Source organism: Rhinatrema bivittatum, chromosome 3, assembly GCF_901001135.1.
Source record: "Rhinatrema bivittatum chromosome 3, aRhiBiv1.1, whole genome shotgun sequence".
In the NCBI taxonomy this organism is placed as follows: Eukaryota; Metazoa; Chordata; class Amphibia; order Gymnophiona; family Rhinatrematidae; genus Rhinatrema; species Rhinatrema bivittatum.
In genome coordinates this window covers 146,588,984-146,603,744 of record NC_042617.1, presented here as the reverse complement: position 1 = coordinate 146,603,744, position 14,761 = coordinate 146,588,984, and the positions used below count along the sequence as shown (strand labels likewise).

The following is a 14,761-nucleotide window of genomic DNA, read 5'->3' as shown; positions in this document are numbered from 1 at the left end:
TGGAGGTAGCCCAGGAAGGCAGTCCAGATCTCCTCAGCAGAGGAGGGCAGTCTCTCACACAGTAGATGGTAGTCAGCACGGCATATCAGGAACAGGTCCCGGATATAGAGTAAAGCGCTGAAGTAGAAGACAGACTGAGAGGGTTAGTACTCACTGCAGCTGAAGCTGTGATAGAGTTCCAGTCAGGCAGAAGTTGTTCCGTGGCAGGCACCAGATTAGGGAGAGCAGGCCCTCGAGGAGCGAGTATTCGATGTCCCAGGATAGGTACCTGAAATATAGAAGAAGGGCCCCCGAGGAGCGGGTACCCTATAAGAGAGAATACCCCGAAGGGCAGAGAGGACATCCAGTGGCAGCTGGAAGCGGCAGAGCAGCTTAGACCAGAGGCATTTCTGTTATGGTTCAGGGTGTTTTGGTGGATCCTAGGGTGCTGTGGGGGTGATAACGCTCATGGGGAGAAGCCCCGTGAGGAGCCACAGCACTGGGCTGGGCTCGTAATGCACAAAACACAGAATGATTTATTAAACAGCTTGAAGAGAACCACCAGAGATGGTGGTAGTGAGACAGTCTTGTAGTTGCAGTCTCAGGGATCTCGGTCTAGTGAGCCCTTCTCTCCTTGTTGGTGAAAGGAGGTTCCGCAGTAGATCTCCCAGCAAGGATACACTGTGGATGAGATAGACTGAACGTTAGAGTACTCACTAGGTGTTCACTGTTGGCATGCAACTCTACCAGGGAGGAGGAAGAAGGTACGAGCACCGAGGCAGGAAGAGCAGGCCCTCGAGGAGCAAGTACCTGTTCCCTGTAAGGCACCTGAAAAAAATCAGAGGGCCCCTGAGGAGCGGGTACCCAGGTTAACAGTTACCCCGAAGGGCAGAAAGAGAGAGAGAAAGCTTCAAGGGGAACAAGAAGCAGCAGAGTAGCGTAGACCAGAAAACCAATCTTTGCTAACTCTCCGATTGAGAGAAAGTCTGTTGTTTAAGTACCCTCGCAGGGGTGTGTAACCTCCGGGGCTGGCCCGGGTATTTCCACGCTGGTCCCTTTAAAAGAAGGGACGTCCTCGCTGCGCGCATCCAAGTGACATCAGGGGGCGGGGCCTCGGCAGCGTTGGTGTTCCTACCGCAAATGAGGACCCCTCAGCCTCTCGGTAGGCCTTGGAGCCAACAAGCCCGGTGTCCTCAGTGTCCTGGAAGCTGACGGCTCCCCGCGGAAGTGGGTAAGTATGCTCAACCTCTGGACCCGAGGTTGAGCAGCGTAACAGTACCCCCTCTTCAAGGGCCCCCTCTGATGGGTTGTTGTCACCTGTCATCCAATCCGCTTCATCCTCCGTAATCCAATCCTGTTCGCTGACGTAGGAATCCAAGTTGTATGTTCCTGTGATACCCCAGGAGGAAGTTTTCTCCAATAATCCTGATGTGGAGTCTACAGAGTCCTGGATACCGGGAAAAGATACCACGGAATCCTTCTGAGCATTCTTCTGTTGTAAAAGAGCGTGTAACTGTTGGATCTCCTGTTCTTTATAAGCCAGTATGGTTAGTAGGCCTTGTGTGGCTTGTCCATGAGATTTTGCCAGTACCTCATTTTCTGAAGTCTTATGGCGCAACTGATCCTCAAGCACTTCTATTCGGTTAAATAAACCTGAAGACTCGGCCTTTGTTCTGGAACAAGTCCTTGATGGTAACACTCACACAATAGTCTCTTGAGGCAGCCCAGGAGATGGTATACCTTAGGCCCTCAAGGAGCGAGTACCTGGACCCAGGGAAGGCTCTGAGAGATAGATGGAAACTCACTGTTGTTGTAAGTAGCGATGACTTCTTAGCAGAAGTGGTATTCAGGAGCAAGTCCGGGACGTGGGCCTTCGAGGAGCGAGTACCGGTTCCGGACTGCGACCTGAAAAGAGAAAGAGAAAGCGAGGCCCCCAAGGAGCGGGTACCTCTAGTGAAATTCGAGGAGGCAGAGTAGCTAGGGTTGCGGAGAGCGAATCCCATCCGCAGCGACCAGAAGGAAGCTAGGTAAACCAATCCCTTGCTAACTCGTCTTGTTAGCAAAAACTGAGAACTTAAGTATCTGGAGCTGGTGACGTCATCTCAGGGGGACGCCCCTGAGGTTCGCGCCAATGCTGGTATATCAGTCGGGCTGCGCGCACGCGCCATTAGGCATCTGGTCAACATGGCATCTTGCAGCATTGAGCCGGTCTGGGAACGCCGGAGGAGGATGGCCAGGAGATGCCACAGCAGCTAGCCTTCCATCAACCCCCGAAGGGAGTTGCCAATGAGGTAAGTGAGCGGAGTAGAGACGTTGGACAGCGACGGACACAACAAAGGTGATGCATATAGGGAAAAATAACCCATGCTATAGTTACACAATGTTAGGTTCCATAATAGATGCTACCACCCAAGAAAGAGACCTAGGCGACATAGTGGATAACACATTGAAATCGTCGGTTCAGTATGCTGCAGTAATAAAAAAAGCAAACAGAATGTTGGGAATTATTAGAAAGGGAATGGTGAATAAAACGGAAAATGTCATAACGCCTCTGTATCGCTCCATAGTGAGACCGCACCTTGAATACTGTGTACAATTCTGGTCGCCACATCTCAAAAAAGATATAGTTGCGATGGAGAAGGGCTACCAAAAATGATAAGGGGAATAGAACAGCTCCCCTATGAGGAAAGACTAAAGAGGTTAGGACTTTTCAGTTTGGAGAAGAGATGGCTGAGGGGGGATATGATAGAGGTGTTTAAAATCATGAGAGGTCTAGAACAGATAGATGTGAATTGGTTATTTACTCTTTCAGATAATAGAAAGACTAGGGGGGCACTCCATGAAGTTAGCATGTGGCACATTTAAAACTAATTGAAGAAAGTTCTTTTTCACTCAACGCACAATTAAACTCTGGAATTTGTTGCCAGAGGATGTGGTTAGTGCAGTTAGTGTAGCTGTGTTTAAAAAAGGATTGGATAAGTTCTTGGAGGAGAAGTCCATTACCTGTTATTATTTAAGTTGACTAAGAAAATAGTCACTGCTATTGCTAGCAACAGTAACATGGAATAGACTTAGTTTTTGGGTACTTGCCAGGTTCTTATGGCCTGGATTGGCCACTGTTGGAAACAGGATACTGGGCTTGATGGACCCTTGGTCTGATCCAGTATGGCTTGTTCTTATGGAAGAGGGGGGAGGTCCAGCAAGATATTCCTGCACTCCAGCTGCAGCCTTCCTATGGGAGAGCCTTCAGCTGGCACATTACCTGTACCCTACTCATCCCTCACTTCATTGAGACTGTCTGTACCAGTTTTCAGCAGTTTTCTGTGGGCTAGATGAAAGAACCTTGTGGGCCCCTCAATGGCCCAAGGGTCTTATGTTTATTCTACTTGACATCTGTCTAGAGCAGGGGTGTCAGTTCCAAGAAGCTGGGGCAAACCAAACGAAGGCAGTTTGATGAGCAGGCTCTAATTTGGCCATTGAAAGTAGAGGAACAATGCCTCCTGTGATGAACATAATGATCTAGTGGAAAGATAAGGTGTCAAATTCATAATTTATTTGGGACCGGAATGGTTGAAGCATTTAAATACAATAGACAACATCTTAAATCGAATCTGCCACTGAACCTGTAGTCAGTGTAGCCTCTCCATCTCTTATCTTGCCTCCAGTTACCGATCTTTCAGCCTTGCCCTGAAGAAACTGGAGGTGTTATTTTTATGGGTGCACCTTTAAAATGTTTCTTACTATGGCCCTCATTTACTAAGCATTTTTTCCCATAGACACAGAATGGGAGGAGAGCCTTAGTAAATCAGGCCCTATGATTGTTCATGATTTTACTGCTGTAAATCGCTTTGAGCTATTACTGGAAAAGTGGTATAAAATGGAAGAAAGTAAATATATAAATATAATAAATATAATACTACTACTATTTATCTTTTTTTCTGGTAATATATTTTTATTAAATTTTGACACTCTGAACAGTACAAACAGTATAAAATATTGTCTATACATTTGTGAGACAAAAGAAGCTCAAACAATTAAAGTGTTACTAGACATACACAGCACTATACAGACATCCATAACAGACAGTCCATGCTCCATGAAGCTTACAAACTAGTCAAGACAAGCACATGAAAAAAAAAGAATCTGTAAGCAGTGTATTTTAGAGAAGTACTTAGGATTCAAAAGAAGTTTTAAAAAGTTAAAAAAAAAACCACCTGGATATATATGTATGTATGAATGTTATTACATAAGACAAAGTATGTGTACAGTGGGTTATCCATATCCATTACCATTGCCCTGCCCACAGCAGTAAGATTTCAGAAACAGGCTGAGGAAAAGGCTGACAGCTTGAAACGGTCTGATGGGAGGAGATATTGAAATGCAGCTGTAACAGGAACAGGAAGTTTAATTGTATGTGTGTACAGGAAACTTTAAAACCAAGTTAAACTGGAAGTGAAAATGTGTCCAAGCTGAAAGGAAACATTGTCTGACAGTTTATCAGGAAAGAATGAATACCTCCACTTCTGACACTGCTGCTGTTTTAAAGGATTGTACTAGCCTAAAGATCCCAAAATAAACCCCTGCCTAAGGGCAGGGCAACACATCTAGGCAACCTGCACTGAAGTTTAAAGAAGGATATGAACTTTGGCTGCCGTTTATTCATTGACAGGTAGGACTCAGTCTGACTGTTTAATTTAAAAGTAAATTATCTTGTTCTTAAAAAAATAAAGTGAATTGAATGCGGAAATTAAGTTGGATGTGAGCATATGTGAATACTTTTGGCTAGTGAAATTAGCACTGAAGAAAGATGGAATTCACTCAATGTTTTGTTACATGCAACAGTACCAGAAATCATTATGCAAGTGCTAGCACACTTTGCCTGGAGATAAGTGCATTAACACCTACATGGCAAATTCTAGCATACTTTGAAATATCTATATACAAATGCTAGAAGTCTCAAAAAATAAGATGGGAGAGTAACAGTGTATAGCACTGGATGAAGCGGTAGATATAATTGGCATCTCAGAGACCTGGAGAGAAGAGGATAACCAATGGGACACTGTTATACCAGGATACAAATTATATCGAAATGATAGGATAAATCAAATTGGTGGAGGGGTGGCAATATATGTTAAAGAGGGCATTGATTCAAACAGGATACAAGTTCTGCAGGAAACAAAATGTCATGTTGAATCTCTATGGATAGAAATTCCAGGTGAAAAAGGGAATAAAATATTAATGGGGTATATTACTGTCCACCTGGCCAGAATGAACTAACAGAATATGAAATTCTAAAAGAAATTAGGGAAGCTAGCAAAATCAGCAGCATTATAATAATGGGTGATTTCAATTACCCCAGTATTGACTGGGTAAATGTTACATCAGGACATTCTATAGAAGTAAAGTTCTTAGATGAAATAAATGACTGCTTCATGGAGCAGTTGATACAAGAACAACCAGAGGGGAAACTATTTTAGACCTAGTCCTTAGTGGAACTGGATTTGGTGTGAGAGGTAACAGTGTTGGAACCACTTGGTAATTGTAATCACAACATTATCAAATTTGACTTAATAACTGGTGGGAGCACTGAGAGGAGAGGATCTCCTTGCTGGTTAGTGGCTGAGGAGAATCAGTAAGTACTGCTTGGGGACATTTTAGAGCTTAAAGGTTTTGGGGAGAAATAAACTATTGGGGTATATTCTTTAGTGTGTTAGTGTGTTTGTATTAAATAGCTAGTCAGAGGGCAGGCAAAAATCAGGAGTTTGTGTGTTTGTCTTTCCCTCCCTCCCACTCATCCCTAGCTCATCCTTTAATTTATAGGCACGTGACACTTTCACAAAAAAAAAAAAAAAAATCAGCCTTTTAACTTAAATTCAGAAATTCCCCACACCTTATCAAGAGTTTAATCATCCCCTTGTAGGTCACTACCAGATAAATAGTGAATACACTAATACATTTAAAGAACCCTAATTGTACGCATTTCTACTCCCATAGCTACCTAAACTTAACTAGGAATTGAACAAAATTAAGATGTCCAACAGCAAGAGGAGGGCCTTCTGGTCTTTTGCATTGAGTGTCACATGTATGATTTTTTACCCACTGGTGAGAGGTTATATGTGTGCACCCAGTGCAAAGAGCTCCTGTCTCTCAGAGAATGAGTCCGCTCTCTGGAGGTTAGAGTGGCAGACCTGGAGGAGCTGAGGTGGACAGAGAGGTATATAGGCAAGACTTTCAGGGAGACAGTAGCCAAGTCCCAACTTCAGTCTGGCAGCCTTGGTGCTGCCTTGGAGGAGGAAAGTATTCTGGTCAGAGACCATCAACCTGGTGCAGCAGGAAATGATTCTGTAGCAAAGACCTGTTCTCGCACCGACGATGTGTCTCCTAGGGCTACTGCCCAGGAAGGAAGGGTTAGGTTGGCTGTCATAGTTGGTGATTCAGTTATTGGGAATGTAGACAGCTGGGTGGCTGGTGGGCATAAGGCTCACCTGTTAACATGCCTACCTGGTGCGAAGGTGGTGGGCCTCATGTGTCACCTAGGTAGGAGTCAGCTGTTGTTCATGTGGGCACCAACAACATAGGAAAATGTGGGAGTGAGGTTCGGGATGCCAAATTTAGGCTCTTAGGTAGAAGGCTGAAATCCAGAACATTCAGGGTAGCATTCTCTGAAATGCTCCCTGTTCCATGTGCAGATTGCCAGAGGCAAGCAGAGCTCCGGAGTCTCAATGCGTGGATCAGACGATGGTGCAAGGAAGAGGGATTCAGTTTTGCAAGGAACTGGGGAACCTTTGGGGAAGGGGGAGTCTTTCCGAAGGGAAGGGCACCACCTTAACCAGGGTGGAATCAGGCTGCAGGCACTAACTTTTAAAAAGGAGATAAAGCAGATTTTAAACTAAATCATAGGGGAAAGCTGACAGTCACTCAGCAGCGCATGGTTCAGAGGGATGTATCTTCGACATTAATGAAGCATTAGAGTTAGGGGATTGCAACAGAGAGGTTCCACTAATAACAACAGTTGTTCAAGTGCCTATAATTAAAAACTCACCTGAGTTAAAAAATTCCAATTTATCCCTGACAAGTGAAAAGCAGAATGATAATACAAACAAAAACCACTTTGAAATGTTTGTATGCTAATGCCAGAAATCTAAGAAGTAAAATGGGAGAGTTAGAGCATATAGCAGTGAATGATGACATAGACTTAATTGGCATCTCGGAGAAATGGTGTAAAGAGGATAATCAATGGGATAATGCTACACCAAGGTACAAATTATATTGCAGTAATAGGAGCAACGTTGTGGCAGGGTGGCGCTTTATGACCGTCATGGCATAGAGTCCAACAGGATAAAGATCCTGCAAGAGACTAAATGCACAATCTAATTTTTATGGGTAGAAATCCCTTGTGTGGGTAGGCCTGTAGGAATAGCCAGGAATAACCTGGCTATTCCTACAGGCCTACCCTTCCCTCAACAACCATCTTCCTGATGACCCTCTAAGCTGTGTATAATGCATTCCCTGTATCACTCTTTACAATGTGCCCCTGTTGACTTTTTCTCACAATAACTTTCTCCCTGATGACCTCATGAGCTATTTACACTTTTCTCGATGTATTATCCTCACAATGTGCTTCTTGTATTATCTTTACAATGTGCTCCTGTTGTTATCCAGTTTCCATTTGTTCATGTTTTTTCTCTTGTTTGCATCGTTTACTGTTCTATGTAATGGCACTGCCAAAAAGTTCTATGTAATGACACTGCCAAAAAGTTTTAAGTTATCTGTAAACCGACACGATGTGCAAATGGTTGTCGGTATATAAAAACCAATAAATAAATAAATAAATAAATAAATAAGAGTATAGTGATAGGAATATACTACCATCTACCTGCCCAAAATGATGAGACAGACAGTGAAATGCTAAGAGAAATTAGGGAAGCTAACCAAATTGATAGTGCAGTAATAATGGGAGATTTCAATTACCTAATAGCAAAAATGTGGAAACCAAGGTATTTTTAATTGTAGCCTAAGAAGGTGTCAGTAAGCCTGACGTTATATGTCCTTATCATAGACACTAACCGGTCTTCTCAATCATCCACCTTCATCATCCTTTAATACTTCAAAAAAATGTTTTTGTTTTTTTAGATTTTAGTTAAAATAGTCCTCCATCCACGGATATCAAGATGACTCAGACTCTTAGCAATCAAACATTCTTATCGCCCTACACAGGCTGGTGTTTCGCTAACTCAGCTTCATCAGGGGCACATCAAAAATGTTTTAGCAAGAGTCGATTTCCATTCAAGCGGGACCAGGCGTCTCAACCATCTTGTCAGAAGATTGTTCCTCGAGGGGAGAGAGAGAGAGAAGGCTCCGAGGGGTGAGATGCTACAGCAGTTCTGGAGGTAGTAGAGCTGGACCACGTGGGGCAGAGCCCGTGAGAGGAAGTGTGGGAGCAGGAGCCTGTAGGATAGAGTGTTGAAGCAGACCCTGTGTAGCAAATCCGCAGTAACAGGTTCTTGTGGAGTAGAAGCGCTGAGGCAAAGTCCAAGGAGTGACAGCGCAGTAGCAGTATCCTGTGATGTCGAAGCGCTGAGGGATACTCCGAGGAGCGGGTGTCCAGAGACAGAGTCCCTTGATGTAGAAGCGCTAAGACAGGTCCTGAGGAGCAAGAGCTTAGAGACAGGATCTCGCGATGTAGAAGCACTGAGTCAGGCCCCGAGGGGTGGAAGCGCAATTACAGGGTCTCGTGATGTAGAAGCGCTGAGTCAGGTCCCGAGGAGCGGGAACGTAGAGACAGTGTCCCGAGATGTAGAAGCGCTGAGCCAAGCCCTGAGGAGCGGGAGCTCAGAGACAGGGTCCTGAGATGTAGAAGCGCTGAGCCAGGCCCCGAGGAGTGGGAGCGCAGAGACAGAGTCCTGTGCAGGAGAAGCGCTGAGTCAGGTCCTGAGGAGCCGGAGCGCAGAAGCAGGATCCCGAAGAGAAGAACAGGAATCCATAGAGCAGGAACAACAGGTCCGGAGTACTGGAGCAAGCACTAGAGCAGGGACCAAGGAACTTGTTGCCAAGTCAGTTAGTCGTGGAGAGAGGCAGTCCTTAATTATCCCGGGCCACTGATGTCATCAGTAGGGGACGAGCCTGAAGTTCCCGCCGTAGGGCCTTTAAAAGGAGGACTGATGGCGTGCGTGCTTAGGGAGGCCCAGGGTTGGAACGTTGGTCGACGGCATTCCAGCCGCCTTATGGAGTACTGGAAGCTAGGCAGAAAGTGGCGGCAGTGGCTGGTTGTGGCCGCGAGAACACCCGGAACAAAGGGCCAAACATGACATGAGGTGAGTTGCACAGGCCGCGGGTGGCCGCAACCGGTGGACGTAACAAATGACTGGAAGGGGGAGCAGTAAGTAAATCCATGGCTCTAGCATTAAACCTTCAAAAGGGAAACTTTGATAAAATAAGAATAATAGTTAAAAAAAAACTGAAAGGTGCAGCTACATAGGTTAAGAGTGCGCAACAGGCGTGGGCATTGTTAAAAAATACTATCTTAGAAGCACAGTCCAGATGTTTTCCATGCATTAAAAAAGGTGGAAGGAAGGTCTAACAATTCCCGGCATGGCTAAAAACTGAAGTGAAAGAGGCAGTTTTAGCCAAAAGATCTTCATTCAAAACTTGGAAGAAGGATCCATCAGAAGAAAATAGGAAAAAGCATAAGCATTGGCAAGTTAAATGTAAGACATTGATAAGATAGGCTAAGAGAGAATTTGAAAAGAATTTGGTCACACAGACAAAAACTCATAATAAAAACTTTTAAAAATATATCCGAAGCAGAAAGCCTGCGAGGGAGTCAGTTGGACCATTAGATGATTGAGAGGTTAAAGGGGCTCTTAGGAAAAATACAGCCATAATGGAAAGACTAAACAAATTCTTTGCTTTGGTGTTTACTGAAGAGGATGTTGGAGATACCCATTCCAGAAACTGTTTTCAAGGGTGCCGATTCAGATGAATTGAACCAAATCACGGTGAATGTGGAAGATGTGGTAGGCCAGATTGAAAAATTGAAGAGTAGTAAATCACCTGTTTCAGATGGTATACACCCCAGGTTTCTGAAAGAACTAAAAAATGAAATTTCAGCCCTATTACAATTTGTAACCTATCATTAAAATCATCAATTGTACCTGAAGATTGGAAGATAGCCATTTTAACCCCAATATTTAAAAAGGGCTCCAAGGGTGAACCAAGAATCTAGAGACCAGTGAGCCTGACTTCAGTGCTATGAAAAATTGTGAAAACTGTTATAAAGAATAAAATCACAAAACATTTAGATAGACATGGTTTAATGGGATACAGCCAGCATGGATTTATCTAAGGGAAGTCTTGCCTCACAAATCTCCTACATGTTTTTGAAGGGGTAAATAAACATGTGGACAAAGATGAACCGGTAGATGTGGTGTATTTGGATTTTCAGAAGGCATTCGACAAAGTCCCTCATGCGATGCTTCTAAGAAAACTAAATAGTCATGGGATAGGAGGTGATGTCCTTTTGTGGATTGCAAACTGGTTAAAAGATAGGAAATAGAGAGTAGGATTAAATGGTTTGTTTTCACAGTGGAAAAGGTACAGTAAAGTACCTCAGGGATCTGTACTTGGACTGGTGCTTTTTAATATATTTATAAATGATCTGGAAAAGGGTACAATGAGAGAGATAATCAGATTTGCAGATGACACAAAATTATGCAGAGTAGTTAAATCTCAACCGGATTTTGAAAAATTGCAGGAGACCTTGTGAGACTGGAAGATTGGGATTCTAAATGGCATATGAAATTTAATGTGGACAAGTGCAAGGTGATGCATATAGGGAAAAATAACCCTTTCTGTAGTTACACAATGCTAAGTTCTATCTTAGGAGTTACCACCCAGGGAAGAGATCTAGGTTTCATAGTGGATAATACATTGAAATCGTTGGCTCAGTGTGCTGTGGTGGTCAAAAAAGCAAACAGAAGGTTAGTGATTATTAGGAAGGGAGTGGTGAATAAATGGAAAATGTCATAATGCCTCTGTATCGCTCCATGGTGAGACCACACCTTGAATACTGTGCAATTCTGGGCCCCATATCTCAAAAAAGATATAATTGCTCTGGAGAAGGGCGACCAAAATGATAAGGGTCATGGAACGGCTCCCCTACGAGGAAAGGCTAAAGAGGTTAGGGATGTTCAGTTCTGAGAAGAGACAACTAAGGGGGGGATATGATAGAGGTCCACAAAATCATGAAAGGACTTGAACAGTTAATGTAATTTGGTTATTTACTCTCTCAGATAATAGGTCTAGTGTGCACTCCATGAAGTTAGCACATAGCTCATTTAAAACAAATCAAAGAAAATTCTTTTTCAGTCAGCACATAGTCGAGCTCTGGAATTCATTGCCAGAGGATGTGGTTATAGCAGTTAGTTTAACTGGATTTAAAAAAAGGTTTAGATAAGTTCCTAGAGGAAAAATCCATAAATTGCTATTAATCAATAAGGAATCGTAACTTGAGATTGATTTAATGTTTGGGCACTTGCCAGGAACTTGTGACTTGGATTGGCCAGTGTTGGAAAGAGGATGCTGGGCTTGATGAACCCTTGGCCTGACCCAGTATGGCATATCTTATCTTCAGCTTGGGAGCTGAAGTATGTTGCAAAAGAAGAAGAAAAAAAGAAAAGAGGGTAGGGTTTAGGGGGTGTGAAGGAGAGAGGAAGGGAAAGGGAGTTTAGGTACGGGGGTAAGGAAGTTCCCTCCCAGTCCACTCCTTAATTGGGGCGGACTGGGAGGGAACTGGAGAGCATTGCTGCATGGAAATTGCGAAAATCCCCTGCCTCGTGTGCGCCATGTGCATGTGCGCACAGTCCACAGATTTTCCACCATACGGGCGCATGGTAGAAAATCGGTGCTTCCATGTGGAAAATCTACCCCACAGTGCATGCTTTTACTGCAAGTGATTACACATGCAGGATACACATATAGGGGTAGATTTTTAAAAAAACCGTGTTCGCGTACTTTTGTTTGCGCACCAGGCGCAAACAAAAGTATGCTGGATTTTATAAGATACGCGCGTAGCCACGCGTATCTTCTAAAATCCTGGATCGGCGCACGCAAGGCTGCCGATTTTGGGCAGCCGGCGCGCGCCGAGCCGCGCAGCCTGTCTCCGTTCCCTCCGAGGCCCCTCCGAAATTGGAGGGGCCTCGGAGGGAACTTTCTTTCGCCCTCCCCTCACCTTCCCCTCCCTTCCCCTACCTAACCCACCCCCCCGGCCCTATCTAAACCCCCCCTACCTTTATCCACGGATTTACGCCTCCCGGAGGGAGACGTAAATCCACGCACGCCAGCGGGCTGCTGGCGCGCCGAGACTCGACCCGGGGGCGGTTCCGGAGGGCGCGGCCACGCCCCCGAAACGCCCCGGGCCGAAACCACGGCCCCGGTCCCGCCCCCAAAACGCCGCGCCCCGCCCCCGAAACGCCGCGTCATCGGGTCCCGCCCCCCGACACCCCCGACACGCCCCCTTCCAAAAACCCCGGGACATATGCGCGTCCCGGGGTTCTGTGCGCGCCGGCGGCCTATGGAAAATAGGCCGCCGGCGCGCAAGGCCCTGCTCGCGTAAATCCGGGCAGATTTACGCGAGCAGGGCTTTTAAAATCCGCCCGATACTGTATGATTTTACTGCAGCACATACACACCGTGTGTTTTTAGATTACATATACGTATGCATATAGCACATACACTGCATGCTTTTATAGCATGTGATATATTTACTACAAAGCCAGATTTACATCTCATGAACTTCTAGTCAGGGCTGGTCCAGGACCAAGTGGTTCCCCCATGTGTGATTTGAAATGGTGTCCTCTAAAAAGGCGGTCTCTCTCAACTCTTTTCCGCTACGATTTAAAGTTGCCTGCTTCATCAAAGTGATCCTCTATTTGATACAATGCTCAGCTGCACCATCAGTTCAGCAGCAGAGTCCTCCTGTCAGACAGCGGGGCCATCAGATGGAGTCGGCACTCTATGTTTGCAGCAGAAAGGATCTGAGAATGCCCACATATTTGCAGGTGAACACCACCTCTAGCCTCTAGACATGTGTCTACTGTGCTTAATGGGAGATCTGGCCCTGCCTACTGCATACATATATTTCTGTAGTAGGGGGGAGAGGGGAACCTTTATTCAGGACTTGCCAGGTATCTCCCCTACCTTTCTACAGCTCAGATATTAATGTGGCAATTTTACAGCTGAGGTACATAGACCAATGTTTCTGCTTGAGCTTGACACAAGAAGTCATTGCTTTAATCAGGGTTGTCTACTGAGTTTGCAGCATCACAAGCCCGGTTCTTTTCTTTCATTACAAAGTGTCTTTGTCTTATCTTAGGAGGTCTAAATTATTACTGTTGGTGAGATTTTGTATTATTTTTGCATCACAAGAAGATATTGCTGAGATTGTCACCAGTATTTAATTTATTAAAAATATTTTTAACCTGCCTATCTGTAAAACTAGGCGGGTTACAATAAAAACATATGTAAACAATACAAAAACAATCCAATCAAAAAGAACGCAAGCTGACCATGTAATATAGGCAGCCAGGACATTCACTGGCTCGCATCCACCCCCTTTTACAACTAACACACTGACAGCAAGTTGGAAATAACAGGGCCGCAACTTTTATTACAAAACACTGGAGGAGCCCAAGCCATTTACATCGCATTAATTAATATCCAGTAACCATCCGTCACCACCCAGCAAGATGGCCAGCACTAACTGCCCGGCTAGGTTTTCCAAAGTCTTCCACAAACTTGTGACCTCCGCCACCTCCCAGCAAGGAGCCCATAATCAACGACTGCACCCAGTTGTCTTCCAGAGTTGAGTTGTAACAGGAACAAAGCTTAACAATGAATTAAATAACTTAGAACCCAAGTGACTTGGGCCATCCGCCTTGATAACAAAGTCCTCCCTCAGCTGCGACAGAACAAATCCCTTATAACACTGCAATAGAATAATAACAGAAGCAGGGCAGGTGGGAGGGAAGCGACCTAACAGCTGCAGAGATGCCGGCCGACTGCTCCAACTGGCATCTCTCAGCTAAAACCCACGCCCCAACCCATGCGTCATCGCCTAACCCACCAATGGCACACGGCCAGCACATATTTCTAAACTAATGGCTGGCCAGCCAACAGGAGACTGTCGGCTTGCATCGGCCACCCCCCCCCATTACCCCCTTCCAGCAATCCGCGCTGGACCTGCTCCCCAAGTGGAACCTGGCACCATATTACTAGTCGACTGGGCACAAGGCCCAGTCGACCTCCCAATGTTTAAACATGCCAGGAAGTTCCCTCCCTCTAAAAGTCTATGAGTGCTGCATCTGTTGCAATCCCAGACTGTAACTTTCAAAGTGTCATGCGTGCACACGTGCCCATGTTTGCCGGTGTGCGCACATGGACGTGCCGATTTTATAACATGCGCACGTTTATGCGCACATGTTATAAAATCAGCTACACACGCGTACATGTGCACGCAATTTTATATTGACGAGCGCACGAGCAGGGGGAATTTTAGAAAGTATTTCGGCAATGCAATTTGCCTTTTTCCGTTTGCTCCCAGTTCGCCCCAGTAAAGGAGAGGACTTCCTAAACCCCTTTGCTAACTTGCTCCCTTTCACCCTATTACCCCCGACCCTTAAAACCGCCCTAACTAGCGTTTTGTTTTTGTTACATGACTTACACGCCATCCATAGCAGATGTAAAGTTATGTGGTGGGGACCCCGGCATGCGCTTGTGCACCTAA

At 45.1% G+C, this 14,761-nt stretch overlaps 1 protein-coding gene across 1 annotated transcript in view; it reads left to right on the top strand.

The window, feature by feature from the left end:
• The first annotated feature begins 4,414 nt into the window (after nucleotides 1–4,414).
• NLRC4 (NLR family CARD domain containing 4) overlaps nucleotides 4,415–14,761 on the top strand; it is a 47,594-nt gene continuing 37,247 nt past the window's right edge. The window contains exon 1 of the mRNA XM_029593809.1: nucleotides 4,415–4,648. The gene's annotated coding sequence lies outside the window, so the exon portion shown is untranslated. The remainder of the gene's footprint in view (nucleotides 4,649–14,761) is intronic.